We start from the raw sequence: 17,154 nt of genomic DNA on the forward strand, positions 1-17,154 counted from the left end.
GGGTCTTGGCGTGCCAGAGCGAATGCGGGCGTGCCGAGATTCGGGAAAAAAGAGCTTTTGGAGCCCTGCAGTTGGAGCAGCAGCGGTTGTGGAGAGAAGCCAGCCTGGTCGGCCCCACAGCAGACACCTCTCGTGACGAGCATGGCTCGTAGCTGTAAGTTACTGCCATAAGCATTTTAGCCCAGGCAGCGGAGATGAACAGAGGGCTGTTGCTACTAGTAAAGAAAACCTGAGTGACCTAGGAGTCAAGTCAAAGACTCTTTCCCCCACAACGACAGCAAACAACACCACCAAACTGGAAGGTCCCATTGCGGTGGGGAGAAGCAGTGACTGACTGCGAAGCCACGGTGGTAAGGAGAGCACATGAGCACACGGCTTAGTGAGGCATGGCCGTGTTTGCTTTGCTTTTCCTGGCTCACCTGGATTCCGGAGATTCACGGGAAGCATCTGGCTCACTGACCCTTTCTGCCATGGACCATCTGTTCCTGACAGATACCTGTCTAACCTGTTGTAAGACCCCAGTGACAGACGCTTCCACTCTGTTCCCCAGGCAGTCTCCTCCTTTTGCACTTAGTTATACATACGGTTGGAGATGAGAAACCAGATCTCTATGCACTGTATTTGCAGCCCCACACTATTTGTCCTGCTTCTAGAGGACAATCGTAAAAGGTTTTATCCTTGAGGCGTATGTAAAAAGAGATGCTGCTCATCTGGAAATGTCCATGCATCTCCTCCGTCTTCCCTGGACTGAAAGGCGCTAATTCTTCTGGTCTTTCCTCACAGGCCACTTCCTACATACTTTTTCTCTAGTCTCCTCTGAACTCTCTCCCGCTTGTTGATCTGATCTACACAGCAACCCTGCAAAACCAGTTTCTTGTGTTTGAGGTCACTGAACATCTTATTAGTCAAGCCTGTTTCTTACTACCTTCTTGTCCTTCCTATACACTGGGATAATTTCTGGCTGTGCTCATAAAACTGTTAAATTCATCTGAGCTGCTTTCCTTTTTTGCTCGATTTTTCTCTTCTGCTACCAGTTCTCAAAGTCAAGTCTGTTTTCTTTGAGGCCACTGTCTTTGGTCTTCCGCTCTCCCTTCTCCTTTGCAAGAGCTTTGAAAAAACATGGCAGCAATAAGCAATAGATAGCTTTTCCCCAATTTGAAACTTATGACTCTGACTCAACCAGTTGTCAATAACTGGGACTGCACAAGCATCTCTGAGCCATATCTAATTGGATAAGACCTGCAATGTTTTCTTAGGCAGTGTCTTGCCAAGCCCAAGCTTATGTGCAGTGCCAAGAACCCTGTCTCCCCTCTGACCGAAATTTTACACCAGCTTGGTTAGACTTACTCTGCTTATCAATCCACAACTCAAGATTTCATCTACTTTTCCAATGTCAGCTGTATTTCTTTAAAACACACTTGCTGGAGCGAGATGACTCTTGTAAATTGCAGCAAGAAATCAGGCTTTCAGAGCTGCAGAGGGACACCTGAAAACCAATTAGAGTGGCATCAAAACTCACGGCAAACCTATTTAGTTTGGGGGTTTTTTTTATGTTGCTTACATAAAATATCATTATGGTAGCTCCAACTCTTTTTTTTTTTTTTAATTTTTTTCTTTTCTTTTCTTTTCTTGAAAAAGACTTGTGCTTGGCAAGTGGAAGAGTTCTGTTTGCACACATCTCCAGTTTCCCTCCAGCTCACTGGGTTAAAAAGAACAAAACCTAAAGTCTCTAAGTCAGTTTACCTTCTTGCCTGTGAAACTAACAAGTTGACAGGTAGGTTTCAAAATAGCAACATCAAGGCAATGTCGAGGCTCTGACTTTAGATGGAAGGTGTGCAGCAATCTTGACTAAAGGCAAAAGTTAAGCTGTCTCCCTAGTTAGTGTTGCCAACGCAGGATTGCAAAAATTATTCTATGGGAAAGCAGTAGGATGATTTACAGTTTTTCCTTGTCCAATAGGAAGACAAGAAATGCCTGATCTGCTGCCAAGTGCAGTTCTGCAAAGGAGGTTCCCACCAGAATCAGCTTTAGAAGCTCACAAAAAAAAGGTACTGGTGTTTCTTTTTAAATCTTGTTTTTCAGATTTGAAGGTGCATATTTTTTTTCAGGTGTGTCTGCTTACAGATAGTTCAAAATTTCATTAGTTCATTTAAAGCCTTGATTAGTGAGACTGCCTCAGCAGTTACTAGAGGTCCCTGCCAATTTCTATAGGACAGAAAAACACAGAAGTGCATGTGTGCATACACACTCAAGCTTTATAATTTTGAATTCCTTAAACAAAAAGGGGCATGCCTCCCCTAACTAGCTTCTGTTCCACTTGGAGCCTCTGGCAGGATCTGAGGAACCCATGTAAGTGTTTGTAAGAGCACTTCCACGTCCTTTCAGAGAAGCCACTGTTCTGATAAAATAATTCCTATCAATAGATTTTTATTTTTATTGGACATCAATAAACCCTGTGGTGAAGTTTTTTATACTCATTAATAACTTTACAGTAATCTTTGTTTATTAGAGTGGAAATGCAGATGTTGCTCCATGACTACCTTTTAAATAAAATAAGGTAGCAGGACTAGTGCAATACCATGTCAATTGCACAATGCTTTATGAAGACAATTTTGTAAAATGCAGCATGGTAATTGTCTTGAACTCTGAAAGATGAAATAAGATCACTGGCTTGCATAATTGCAAAAGTTACTAAAGATCACAAGAAAAACAGAGCATATGTGTAGGCAGGGGTATTGGGAAATAAGGTTGATTAACAATGCATGGATAATTCACTGCAGGGTATGAAGAATTATGTGGGCGACTATGTAAGGGATTTAAAAAAAAAGCAAGCATCTATATACCTGCTACTATTAGTCAGTAGTGTAAAACCGTGAGAACAAGTATGTTTCTGGAAAATAGCCCACAATTCTTACTGACATTGTGTATTTTATCCTTAATTTATATGAAGAATATTACACTATAATCAAGAAACCATAGGGTCCAAAAAGCCATCCCATACAGAGCTTAAGAATTTCTAATAAACCAAACCATTTAGACTGGAACAAAAAGAGGAGACTGAAATGAAATGCTACAGGGAATCCAGCAGGCAGCTGCTTGCCACATGTGGCAATGTAGTAAGGCCTTATTATTTGTATTTTGTTTTACAATTAAAAAATAATTTAACCTTAAAAAAAAAGTAAGTCCAACTAAACAGAACACCTGCATGTCCTTCCATTTTATTTTTTAATAAGCTGTATACACATTCCCATTCATACACAACTCCAAACAGTCCCTTAAAAGATGAAACAAAGGCATCATGCCCCCTTAGATGTATAGTAGAGGTCAAAGCTTTAGATTGCCACTGGAGTTCAGGCTTGTCATGCAATGTTACTGTAGTTGTCACTTATCACACTGAATTTGAAACATGGGTATGAAAACACTGGTAGCTTTTTCTTATGACACTAAATATTAACCAATGTTACATTAGAATACACTATGATAAAAGTGGATGAGCAGTAAATTAATACATAAAGAATTGAACACCAGAGTGCTCTTACTGGGTATTACAGGGCTCTGCCCTTTATCTCCCAGCTCGATAGTCATTTTGATGACAACAATTAAAGATTTGAAACTTGTTCCCGTAGATTCAGGGAAATAATTTAAAGGCAGCTAAGAAATTAAAAGTGAAAGTTTGAATTCAGAAAATGCAAACTGATCTATACCAGAGAAGTAAAAATCTGGAATGCAGCCATGCTAGAAGAAACACGAATAGGTGTTTTGCCCAGTAGATGGCAAACGTAGGAGATACTAACAATGTAGATGCATCAGATTGCAAAGAAGGAAATAAAAATATGCCTCCATTTGACAGTCTGATCTAAAGCATTCTGGTTCAGCCACTTCACTACAATGAGTAAACTGACAAATTGCCAACACTTCCAAGAAAATAATCCAGAAAGCAATGAATTATCCTGGAGTTGGAATCAAGACACTTTACAGGAAAAATCAAAGCTCAAATTATGTATTACTAGCTACAGAGACATGATAATGCTTTGCAAATTTCTAAGGATGGAGGGTAAAGGGCTTGAAATACAGAAAGAGGTGCACACAACATGGCTGACAAGGGTGATTAGTGCAACCCAGTCCTGACAGCAAGGGAGGTGTCAACAGGCGAATGAGAGCAGTGATCTGATGAGTGCCAATGGGCAGGACATGTGAAACTGAGTGTATAAGCAGGTAGGACAAAGCACCAGAATGTTAACTGTGAGGAAGCCATACCTTGCAGCAAGAGTTAGTAGATGGCTATATTGACTGCCGGTTCTTTCCTGGCTGGAATTGTCAGTAATAGATTGAATTGTAAAATTCTCTAGCCACCTTTCCCTCAAAGGCAATCCAGTTCCTCAATAGTCTCTGTACTCTAATGACTTTAGTTGCCTACAGAATTTCTTGGGGGCCAAAACCTGGGCCCACACCCAGATGCCTCTGTTCAGTGCATTTGGATGCTCTGTCAGAGTTTGTGCAAAAAATCCTCAAGTATTTGTCTTCTTTCCTGTTGTATACTGTCTGCTCACACACAATGAAAAGCTCCAATTGTCCAGTTACACACATTGGTAAAACCACAACCACTCAATTTTGCCATATCTGTAAAGCACAGCTGAACTACACAGGTATCACTGTTCTCAAATCCTGTTTCCTTTATAGTAGGGGCAGTCCATAAAACTCTGATTTGCATTCCAGAAACTGTAGCAGCTGAGTGCAAAACACTCCCCACCACACATTCTGCAAGCAGACCACATAGCTATTGCTTTAGCAGTTTTAAAACTGTTGCACCACCATAACTTCCCTTGAAGCCACCTTTTCTCACTAATGCTACATCCTCATGACCTGAGAGCATAATGCCAAAAAACATGTGCTGTCAGCTGCCAAAACCCGCAGAGGTATTTCTATGCTGAAATACAGGTGAGAAGCAGCACTTCAAAGATGCTGCTTCTGTGTCTTCCATGTAGATACTATTCAATAGCCCATAATGGAGCTTCTCACAGGTTAGCTGCACCCGAATTTAGATTTGTTTGTGATACGGCAAAGTCAAGATATCATCATCCATCTTCCTCATAGGAAAGACCCTAACAGAACTCTAGTGTCTATAATGTCAGAATGAGGTACAGTTTCAAACATCTGCTGCTGCTCACAAACACATTTAATTAAGGAACTTTTCTGATCATTGGCACAAGAGTATCCTTTTGTTCATTCTGTAGAAAGTAGCAGTTTAGCTTTCAGACTGCTTGCCTAGGACTGACTTTAGAGCAGAGCAGTCAGCATATGTAGTAGCATTTACTGTGGGAATGGAATGAACAAAAACACATAATGTAATGCAGAGACAGCAAATTCCCCTCATTTTATAGGGCTGGCCTACTCAGCAGCGTGCAGGACCAGAAACTGAACTTGGAGAAATACTCAAGAACCAAGTGGTCCTATAATATGAGGGATATCTGCAGTGCAGCACATTTGGTTATGTTCTTTGACATACCTCCAACATCCCAGGTGACTCTTTGCAAGGCCTGTGTGAAGAGCCCTGTATCGGCTTGTGTCAAGACAGAGTGTCATTACCAACATGGAGACAATTCTCTTCCACCAAATACCTCCACATGAACAGAGTGTGAGACACTTGGAGTACTGCCTGATGGCTGATAACTACCTGACCACAAGGGAAGCACATTTATAAAGGTCTTTATTCATTAATCACTTCCTGAATGTTAGATAAACACTTTCACAACCGCACTTACAGCCAGTCAACAGAACATCACCGCTGTACATAGCACATTCAACTGCTCTTCTCAAAATGCCTCCAGCAGCAACCTGGTTGATGCCTGAACCTGCACTAGCAGCTCGGGATGATGGAGCACAGGGAGAGAAAGGGAAAGAATAAAGTAAATCACAGAGCACTAGTGAAACCTACTGTGCTTTAAGTCTGCAAGTGGATTGGGTCGGGCATGCAGTAGATGGGCAGAGGCGAAAGGTTGGGATCTGAGTGAGGTAGTAGAGCATCTGAGGTAGATACATTGGCTTGTAGGAGCAGGACACGCAACAGAAGGATGTCAGTACATGGATCTGAGGATGTAATAAAGGGGAAGGAATACATGAGGAGGAAAGGAAGGCAGGAGGGGAAGCAAATGTCTTCTGCCTAATTTTTATGATATGGAAAAAAGTATTCTGGTATTGTCTACAAAGGCAGACAAAGTTTGAGACCTTCCTGCCCCAGTTCAGTATTTAATTGCAAATTCTCTGCTACCGAAAGCTCAGTGTACTTTTCATAATGCAGGCTACGCAGATGCCTGCACAGAAGCTGCAAGTTAATCACCGGGAGATTTGCCGACAAGACACCGGGCAAGTAGCAGGGTGAGGTACAGTAGCGCCTTGCTAGGCTGAGCAGCTGTGTCTGAGCTCCCTCTAGTGAGTTGTGCCGGTTTTATGCGCTCGAAGATCACTGCCGGCTACCGCGTGCCTATTGATTGAAGAGCTAAGTTTAAACTCAGGTACTTTAAAACCAAACAGGCCAAAGTTCTTTTTACCTCTCTTGTAACAGTTCACATTAATTCTGCTAAGTTATTTTCGGATTTTTCCTGGAAAGGACAAAAGAAGAAATGGAGTGTTAATGGTGTTAAAGACAAACTGAAACTAGACTGTTTCCCAAACACTTGCAAAACAAAAGCAGCAGGCTTGTCTAACTTCTTACTGCAGGTAACAGAAATATTTTCTCAAACACAGAAGGACTTTTGCCATCATGACCATGAAACAACTGTCAGAAATAAGGCTGGCATATTGATCTTGATAGCTCGTGGAATAAGCAGATGGGTGAATCAATAACTTTTTAAAGAACTCAGGCTGCTTGATTTTCTACATGATGTATGATTTCCAAAACATGGCCACCGCAAGCTTCAAAATTCAAGTGTGAGAGTTTGGGGTCCTCCTCCAATAACATTCACTTTCCAAACTTTAAAAGACATCCAAGATTGTTCAGTTTTTAAGTAAATTTTTAAAAGAACTAAAACTGACTTTAAAAAAACCCAAACAAACAACACCCTCTCATGGAACATATGGCTTGAGACATGTACGTTCATCCTCAGGGCATTTCTCTGCCTGACAGTTTATTTCCTTCAGGAATGAGGAATGGAAGGGACATTTTTGTATGCAATAAGCTTAAGCTACAGAAGCTACAAAGTGTTGGCCCAGCTCCTTCATGCAGGCCCACACATCTACCCACAATGGGAGGAAAAAAGGAATACTTTTACCAAAACAATACTCAAGCGAGTTGTGGTCATCGTAAGGGTGCCCTTGAGCTCCACCGGTGATTTGCTGTGAGGCTGTACACAGTTCAGTTCTCCTGTGTGTGTAGCATTTGGGACCCCTTTTATTGGTTATAACCTCTTGTCCAGACACTGCTGCTACAGCAAGCTGTGGACATCAGCATTACTCTTTTCTGACATTGCTGTCCTCTGGCATGTTACCAGTTCTGCTGTTCTCATGGGAACTGCATTTTGTTGCATTGCTTAGCCATGATCACAAATTAACTTCTGTTCACATATTCATACTTTTTCAAAATTGGTGAGGTACAGTAGCGCCTTGCTAGGCTGAGCAGCTGTGTCTGAGCTCCCTCTAGTGAGTTGTGCCGGTTTTATGCGCTCGAAGATCACTGCCGGCTAACGCGTGCCTATTGATTGAAGAGCTAAGTTTAAACTCAGGTACTTTAAAACCAAACAGGCCAAAGTTCTTTTTACCTCTCTTGTAACAGTTCACATTAATTCTGCTAAGTTATTTTCGGATTTTTCCTGGAAAGGACAAAAGAAGAAATGGAGTGTTAATGGTGTTAGAGACAAACTGAAACTAGACTGTTTCCCAAACACTTGCAAAACAAAAGCAGCAGGCTTGTCTAACTTCTTACTGCAGGTAACAGAAATATTTTCTCAAACACAGAAGGACTTTTGCCATCATGACCATGAAACAACTGTCAGAAATAAGGCTGGCATATTGATCTTGATAGCTCGTGGAATAAGCAGATGGGTGAATCAATAACTTTTTAAAGAACTCAGGCTGCTTGATTTTCTACATGATGTATGATTTCCAAAACATGGCCACCGCAAGCTTCAAAATTCAAGTGTGAGAGTTTGGGGTCCTCCTCCAATAACATTCACTTTCCAAACTTTAAAAGACATCCAAGATTGTTCAGTTTTTAAGTAAATTTTTAAAAGAACTAAAACTGACTTTAAAAAAACCCAAACAAACAACACCCTCTCATGGAACATATGGCTTGAGACATGTACGTTCATCCTCAGGGCATTTCTCTGCCTGACAGTTTATTTCCTTCAGGAATGAGGAATGGAAGGGACATTTTTGTATGCAATAAGCTTAAGCTACAGAAGCTACAAAGTGTTGGCCCAGCTCCTTCATGCAGGCCCACACATCTACCCACAATGGGAGGAAAAAAGGAATACTTTTACCAAAACAATACTCAAGCGAGTTGTGGTCATCGTAAGGGTGCCCTTGAGCTCCACCGGTGATTTGCTGTGAGGCTGTACACAGTTCAGTTCTCCTGTGTGTGTAGCATTTGGGACCCCTTTTATTGGTTGTAACCTCTTGTCCAGACACTGCTGCTACAGCAAGCTGTGGTCATCAGCATCACTCTTTTCTGACATTGCTGTCCTCTGGCATGTTACCAGTTCTGCTGTTCTCATGGGAACTGCATTTTGTTGCATTGCTTAGCCATGATCACAAATTAACTTCTGTTCACATATTCATACTTTTTCAAAATTACAGTGCCACAATAACCCTCCCTGTCTCCTAGATACATGGCACTAACAAACTTGTGTTCCTACCCCTTTCTGGTTACAGTAGAGAAATTGTTCCCTCACAGTTCCTGTCCTCAGACTGCCCTGCCTCACTGAGTTCTGGAGTTTTCAAATCCAGGTACACATTGAGAAGTGGGCATGACAGCAGCCATACAGTTAATCAGAGCAGGGTTAGAAGTTGTTAACAGCCAAGAATGAATGAAAGCAGTAGAGGAAGTTAATTTACCCAAATGAGGAAGAGAACGAAGAAGTGGAGCTTTGCACTTAACATTATGGAAGAGCAATACTTCCCTGTCCACCACATCAGTCTCGTCATAGGTTCATCAACAGGAGGTTTGTTCACTTGTTTTTATGAAAGATCTCAGGAGAGGAAGCATCCAAAGGCTGTGGTAGTAGAAACCACTGTGCTGTCTCTCTTCCTCCCAAGCTAGTTCCCCATTGATCATGCACTAAGGGTGTGAATGGAATTGTGCTCTATCCTGTCCTACAAATCCTGTGGTACTTGAGGCTTTCAAGGAGAGTAACAGCCCCGTTGTGCTCAGTCACCAGCTCTCCATGCTGCCTACAACATGCAAAAGGTTCTAGGCTTAGTTTTATCGGAAGTGAGTAATGCTGGAGGCACTGTGACACCTAACAAGAAATGTAGCAAGTGGAATGAAAGGTACCTTTCAAGTAATTTGGAGCACTGTGGTCAGATTCCATATCAGAGGCAGCATATAATGCTGAAGCCATCTGGCCTGAGTCTGTAAAAGCGCAAGAGGCATAAAACCAAGTTAATGGCAGCATGCCAGGGTCTTGTTAAAAAACAACACATCACTAAAAGTAAGTGCTGATGTAGCACCACCCAAGTCTTTTTAATTGGACTGGAGACACGGTGCCCCTGTACTTTATGGTTTATGTAACAGTAATACATGCCTATGTAGAAGAAAAAGTGTTTTTAGTGATCACTCTCATATGTCTTATAGTGGTTCCATACCTGTGGTAAACATTAAGAGCTCTACTTCTCATTGCCCTTTTTTTTTTTTTTTTTAATACGACACACTGGAATTTGCCTTTTTGTGAGAAATGACCAATCTTTGTAGGCATAAATTAGAAGATCCACCAGGTGAAGCTGAAACTGAAAGTAGAGACATTTTAGCTTAAAAATAACTCATTGAGATTTTAGAGATTTAGCCATACATGCTCATCAGAAATACCAGTTAAAAAGACACTAAACCTGCCTGTCTGGTTCAAACATTACCAATAACCTGGTATTTACTCCTAAGCATTAATGAGATAAATTGTTGATCATATGGTTATGCACTGGAAACAGCCAGAGCAGAGAAATCACTAAGGATCACTTGGATCTGAGGAACAGACCCTCCCTATTTCCAGCTAATACAGCCCTGGACAGTGGACTCTAAGGACTTATTTTCCTCTTCTTAACACTTCAGTCTTTTTTTGTATTCCTGTGTGGCTGATTTGTAACATGTGCAGACAGAAAGAATGCATATCGTTACGTCAAACAGTTTTGCTTCAGCAGTAGCCATTAGTCTGCGTCACTAAATACAGGACATCTCGCTGGTTACTGATCCTGGAGGACACGGCTCCCGGCACCGCAGAACGGAGCCCGGCCGCGGCGGAGCCAGCAGGTGGCACCGCTCGCTTGTGCCATCCTTGGTTTTTGACCGTTTACCCTTTATGCTGCTGACGGTGGTGTGTGGACCGCACGTGTGTTCTGTCCTATTTAGGATAGCTTTCCCTCTTTGGGGTTAGGACTGCAGAGCTGTGGGTATTTATTTTGATGTAAGTAGGGAGGGAATTGGAAAACTCCAAAGAAGGGCAAAGTGTGTAAAAGATTCTATTTCTGAAGCAGCAATCTGGAAAGTACTAGCTGCACAGAAGTCAACATTTGTTTTGAAATACGAATCTGGATACTTGTTTGGTTTTGAGGTGTCTGCTTAAAACCAAGTGTTAGTGTTTTAGTTATCAGTCTTCTCAGAGATTATAGTTAACCTTATTTTTATAGGAGTTTCAATACTTTGCTCTCAAATAATCAGTCCACACATGTGCCCTGTTTTCTCTCTCTTGAAGGGACAGCAGAGAAGATGGGAGGAGAGAAAGTGAAAATAATAATTTCTGCCAAAAATAAGATTGAAGATCTACACACATCTAGACTACACACAATGAGGAGGCACTACTATATCTGGCCTCTTGCTTATATAAGATTGTTTCTATTTTTCCTCTCTTGCTTCCTGCCCAGAAGCCATTGAGCTGTGGTCAAAGCTCACTCCCTCTGTCTTCATCCACCACTTCTGTCCTCTTCTAATTTCCTTCCTCTTTGCATTCTCTCTGGTGCACCTGAGATCTCCACATTTGCAGATGGAGAATGGACCACATGACCTCACACATTTACCTGCATTTTACAGATGGATGAGGAGGGAGAGAACATCTCCTCAGTTTGATGTTGCAACATACTACGAAGAACTAATTTTGATTCTGCACAAGTGTCTGTTAAAAACTGGAAGCACGAATCTTTGCTTGCAAAACACTAAAAAGTCCTCCTGTGAGCATGGCTTTTATCTTCCTCAGATAATACTTGGAAGATTTCCCAAGAGCTTTGGTGTTAGGATTTGAAGCAAGACATCTTAATAACCTCTTAATCTGAGCAGTGTCTGTTAAATCAATCTGGGTGGTTGATTTAACACTATTTTATGGATATAAACAAGTAGTATCTGTGTACACTGTAATGTCAGTAAATATTGACTCTGAAATATTAAAATACAATTATTAGGTAGTAAAAACAATCAAATCTAGTGAAGGTGAGGAATTTTATATTAAACTTATAGTTTCTGAGTCTTTAACCTTCTTAAAACATTTGTTTCTCCATAGCCACAAAGGACAGAAATTTATATATTAAAAAATTCAGACTCCAATAAGAATATACACCCATTAGCTGAGACTACAAAAATACTGTTGGATCTGGGATAAACCTGAAGAGTTGGAAATACAACACACACAAAGGGGCCTTCAGCTCTGCTTATCAGTCTCCTAGAAGCAACTGATTACTAATATTGTGTAATTGCTTAGCAGCAGATGAGGATTCTGGGCTGCAAAAAGGATATCCCTAAATGACCCTTACAAGTAAGGCCCATGAGGGTTTTCTCTCTCATTCAATTCCAAAAGCCATAGTTGCAATGTTTTCGGTGTTACACCCTCCCATTCCCCTGGGCCCTTTTGCTTTCTTCCCAGGCTGAGCTAGCTTTACTGTAAGTACAGCTGCCTCTCTCACACTCACATGGTTCTCCCAGCTAAACAGAATAGGAAAGGATTCTCATAGGTATGGATGGCACAAGGGTCTCAATGGGCTGCTTCTAAATACATGCTTAGAAGGGAAAATAGCAGAAACATTTATAGTTAACATGTTATTACAAACTCCAACACTAATCACTAAGGGGATCCAGGAATGTTGGATCTTGCCACCCTAGAAACCTCCTGGAGGCACTTTGGGAATTTGTCCAAGATTCCACCAAACTTCTGGATAAGCAGCAATACCTTGGAGCTGCATTTAAATCTCAAGCATAGTCACAAAAAGCTGAACTTACCTTAAGTCCCTGGAATTTATAACTAGTAACAATTTAGCTTTCCTTACCTACCCCAGTGGTTTATGCTGGCTTAGCTGTCCAGGAAATGAGTCACATATTGATGGAACTGGGGCAAATTCCCATTATAGGTGGAACCAAAAAAATCCTAGGCATCACCCTTGCAGCTGCAACCTCTTGTCTAAGATCAGTTGGATCCAGCTCCTCCCCAAAACCTGTTAGGAGTCAGACAAATTGCCAAGAAACTTTGAGAGAACTGATGGCTCTTCCCAGGACTGCCAAGGTGAGAGCAAGCAAACAAGAATCAGTTGCCTAGAGGGGATGGCAGGACAGGCAGTGAACTAGCAGGAATCACTCAGATAACCTGTTTTTCTGTCTTCCACTTCTTTTAAAAGGGACATTCATTCTGTGCAGTGTAGCAGAACCAATTACACAACAGGTTTCAAAACTCTAATTACAGTGGATGCTTCTGTGTCAATATTGCTGGAGGGAAACATTAATGCAATGAAGCCATGGTATCTGTGACAACATCATGTGCCATGCTGATCAATTATTAGTTCATGGCTAATCTTTAGTGTCATCCTTCCTGGTGCTAATAACACCTTACAATTAAAAAAGAATAATCATCAAGGCTGTGTACAGACAAAACATTTCCATATGAAACAAGGAACTCTCTAAGCAAAATATCATAACATTATTAATAATATATAGCTTATACTTCCAAGAAGTCTAATTATTCTACGTGACAAAGGAGGAAACTTCTGTGATAATGAATAGTCTAATCTTTCATAACTGGAACTAGGTCAACAACAAATTATATTACCCAGACAGCAGGAAAAAGATGAATTGCAGGAAAATTAAAAACTGCTATTATTTCCAGCTTCTCTTGCTAGCCCACCTGGAAGGGAAAAACCAGTAACATCAGGAAGTCAGTGAAAAGGAATGTCATTAAAAGGAATTAGGCAATATCATGCTGCTTTCCAGCTTCTGAACTGTAGTGTTTTAAGAATCAGAGATAAAATTTACACCAGGATAGTAAGATATAGAAACAACAGGAAACACATTGAGTTACAGAATTCTTTCAGTATGTCTTTTATTGAAAAAATATGAGCTATAGAGCTTGAAATTAATTAATATTCATGTCAAATCATAACAGTAAAACCTTTTCCTCTTTTTTAGCACTTTTTAAAGTCGGGAGTGTCTCAAAGCATTTTACTAGTTTTCAGTAGGTTTCAAACCTACTGGAAATGAAATTCCTCTGAAGGGCTGCACTGCAATGGTGGGAGGGAAATTAACCACCCTTAAACCCCAGTCACGTCCTGTCAAGGTATGATTCAGAAGTGCAGTGCCTGTGGAGCAGGGTGGCTCTTACCCAAGTATTCCCTGTAGGCAAGTAAAATGTACCAGGGAGGTGGAAAAAAGAGGGAGCAAGGTGTGTCTGTGTACTCAGTGGCTCTGGTTTATGGAGATGTAGACATGAACTAGAAGCAAAGCATAGACAGGAGCCTTGTGATACCAGGACTTCTTCACTGCCAGGTAGTATGACACCTTATGTGCTTTAAATGCTAATTGTAATAGTAATAACATGCATACCTCCAAGGTTAGAAGAACAATAACAAATATGTAGAAGAATTTCTGTGCAAGAACAGTTGTGAGAATATAAAAATCTGGCTTTAGCTAGAGTTGATGTTGCAAGACAATGAAAAGGCTTTTTCCCATTTTGTTTTGCAAGAAAACAGCTTAATACTCAAAGTGTTCTAATTCAATGCCACAAATCCCAGAAATAAGGCTGCTTGTACTTTGTGATTTGGGCTTTTGGTACCTATGTATTACGAAGTTGTCTTTAATTACATTAACATATCCTGTTGTCTCCAAGGATTCCTGTTCATGCAGTCACTAGGAAGCTACTCAGTATTCTTTTTGTCTTCCTTATGCAATGAGTGGATTAAGGTCTTAGTTAAAATGCCTCCTCCACATCAGGTTCTGCTTATGAAACTATTCACTTGAAGTGATGGATTAGGACTAATTTAACTGCAGTGTTTGAAGACTTTCTTGTAAATATTGAGGTATTGCCTTAAAAAAGATAGAAGACATGATCTCTGCCAACAAGTTTGCATAATTTGAGAGAAGGCTGCTCTGCAATGCACATTAAACTAATGCAAGTTGGGCCATGTACTGATAGCACACATGGGCCATTATTTGATTTGAAGATTATTTTGAAATTTGAATGTAGTTACACTGGAAATTTGCAGTACATCTAAATAAAATTCTTCTTCCTAAGGAGAAAAACTAAAAATGAAGCAAGTTCTTTTGATAATACCCAGTCCTTGTGACACTTCAAGCCTAGTCTATCAGTAATTTGCTTTAAAAAAGCAACATTTCTCACAGTAACAGAAGCAGCAGCAGCAGGAGTCTGAGACTGTTTTGTAGAATGAGACATTTGAGGTCAAGAGACAATGAGAAACAAGAAATAGCCTGAAGAAAGGACAATACAGTTACATCCCTTCCTCCTCCCTCCTCAGTTTGAATGAATTGGCAGCAAGAAGTCTTTCATCACAAGGAGAATCCTAGTCATACGACCTATTTTCATTTAATTACATGACCTACCCTTCCCCTCCTCCTACTAAAGAGGTTTTTTTACCATTTACTCACATGTGCCTTGGAAATCATGACACGTGCTGAAAAGCTCACTGAGATATGCTGAGATAAGTACCTCAGCTCATGAAGATTTAACAATGAATTTTAATAGGGCCTGATAGGATTATTAATCCAATGTCCATTTCTGGTTTTCCTATGTGACACAGGGACAGGTAGTGTTAAATGGAGGCTTCTCTGTATTCAGTACTCCCAACATTAACTGAAAAGAACAGGACATGCATGGCTCTAAAAAATGGGTGCACAGAAATGTAATGATAGCACTGACAAATGGTGCTACCTGCTGTGACCATATTCTTTTTCTATTTAAGTAAGAGATTATGATGACATCATTTTTCTCTGCCACCACCTGGGTATGAGCTATAACCTCTACCTTCTGCACAAAAGGAACTTCCACCAGGGAAAATACACAGAACCAGCAGGCAAGATCCCCAAATCTTTCTTCAGGGCAGTTTCTGCAGCTGGTGTCTATGACAGAAGTGGGCTTCTGGAGGTGGCTGCACTAGGGAATTTCTAGGTTGTGTTTGGACCAGACACTGTACTTAAATTTTTCCTTTATGTCAGCCTTCCCACATTATTTTCAAGATTTCTAGTGAATAGCTTGTGTTGGGCAATTTCTCAGTGAACTTGAGATTCTAAATCACTAAATATATCTAAATCACTAAATCCCCAGTAATCCTGTTCTGCACTGAGTCACACAGTAGCAAAAAGCTTAATTGCTATAAATGCTAATAGTATGGAGTTCAGACTTTCAGATTTTCTCTCAAAGCTTCTAGTATGAACACTTTAAAAAACAACCTGGTCTGAATCTATTCCTGGCCAAGTCCCATTCCAGAGGTAACCATTGGTAATATTATAAAAGCTCTGCTCTATGAACTTGGGAGTACTAACAAGCTCATACAGTGCAGACACCAGATACTCAAATCCATCAGGCAATTGGTTTTACCCCTCACTTCCATAGGGCAATGCTAGATGCAAAAGCAGTTTATAATTCTATAGCTAGATTAAAATAGCTGTAAAATCTCACTCCTTATAATCTCAGTCATTATGATGTTAAAAAAAACCAAACAAAAACAAAAAAAAAACCCCAACAACCAGATGCAATTTCTTCACCTGATAGCACATCACAAAAACTGGCAGGAATACTACATGCATCTTCCTGTTTTTCAATACTTCTTTCCTACAGCCCCTCTGAAACGGCTATCATGCCAAGAGAAGACTCGAAGGGTTTTCTTCACTTTTTTTTTTTTTTTTTTAAATTACTTGTGACAATGCAGGGTAACCATTTCAGGCACAGTGTAACAAAAAATTACTGATATTGCTTAAAATGTTTTACTTCTGTGATTACCACGACCCCATTCACTGTAAGGAACATTAGAATGTGTATTGCTGTATCACCACAGGAACATCAAAGGAGATTTGTCCCTGTTATGCAAGCGGGGTGCTGAAACACAGGAGAATTAATTGATGTCATTAAGACCACATAGGAAATTTGTGGGAGAGCAGGCAATTAAATCAAACCCTCCCAAGTTCCAGTTTTGTGTTCTTACCACTTAATCAACTCTCTCTCCCAACTACTTTAAACCATGTCACAGCACAGCCATTTTCAGCCACAGCCAATTTTTTTTCCTGATCATATGAAAAAGAAAATACTGAGCCAATTGGTTCAAGAGTTGTCATTCAGAGGCAGGAATTAAGGTTTGAGGAATATAATAATAAAACAGTCAATAAATTATAAAATAGAAGTTAAACTTGCCCTGTCTCTAATGTAACCTGTTGAACTATATTTGAATTAATGAATGTGATGTCAAGTGCTCTGTGATGGTGTCACAGAACATAGTCTTTTTTCCTTAAGAAACTGTTTGAAGTCTGCCACTCTTGTTCACATTTGAATGCTCTTGAAATCCTGAGGTGGTCCCAGCAGCACTTCTTCCATTCAAAACTTTCTGCAAGTATTTTTGTGGTTTCCATGATGCTTTTGCTGTGGGATCCTAAAGCCTTCAGACCCTCATACTACATATTTCTTTCTAAGGAAAATCAACATGTTTAGATTCTCAACACTACTTTTTTTTTTTTTTTTTTTTTTTTAATGCTCA

Source organism: Chaetura pelagica, unplaced genomic scaffold (genome assembly GCF_000747805.2).
Source record: "Chaetura pelagica isolate M959 unplaced genomic scaffold, ChaPel_1.0 scaffold278, whole genome shotgun sequence".
NCBI classification, from domain to species: domain Eukaryota; kingdom Metazoa; phylum Chordata; class Aves; order Apodiformes; family Apodidae; genus Chaetura; species Chaetura pelagica.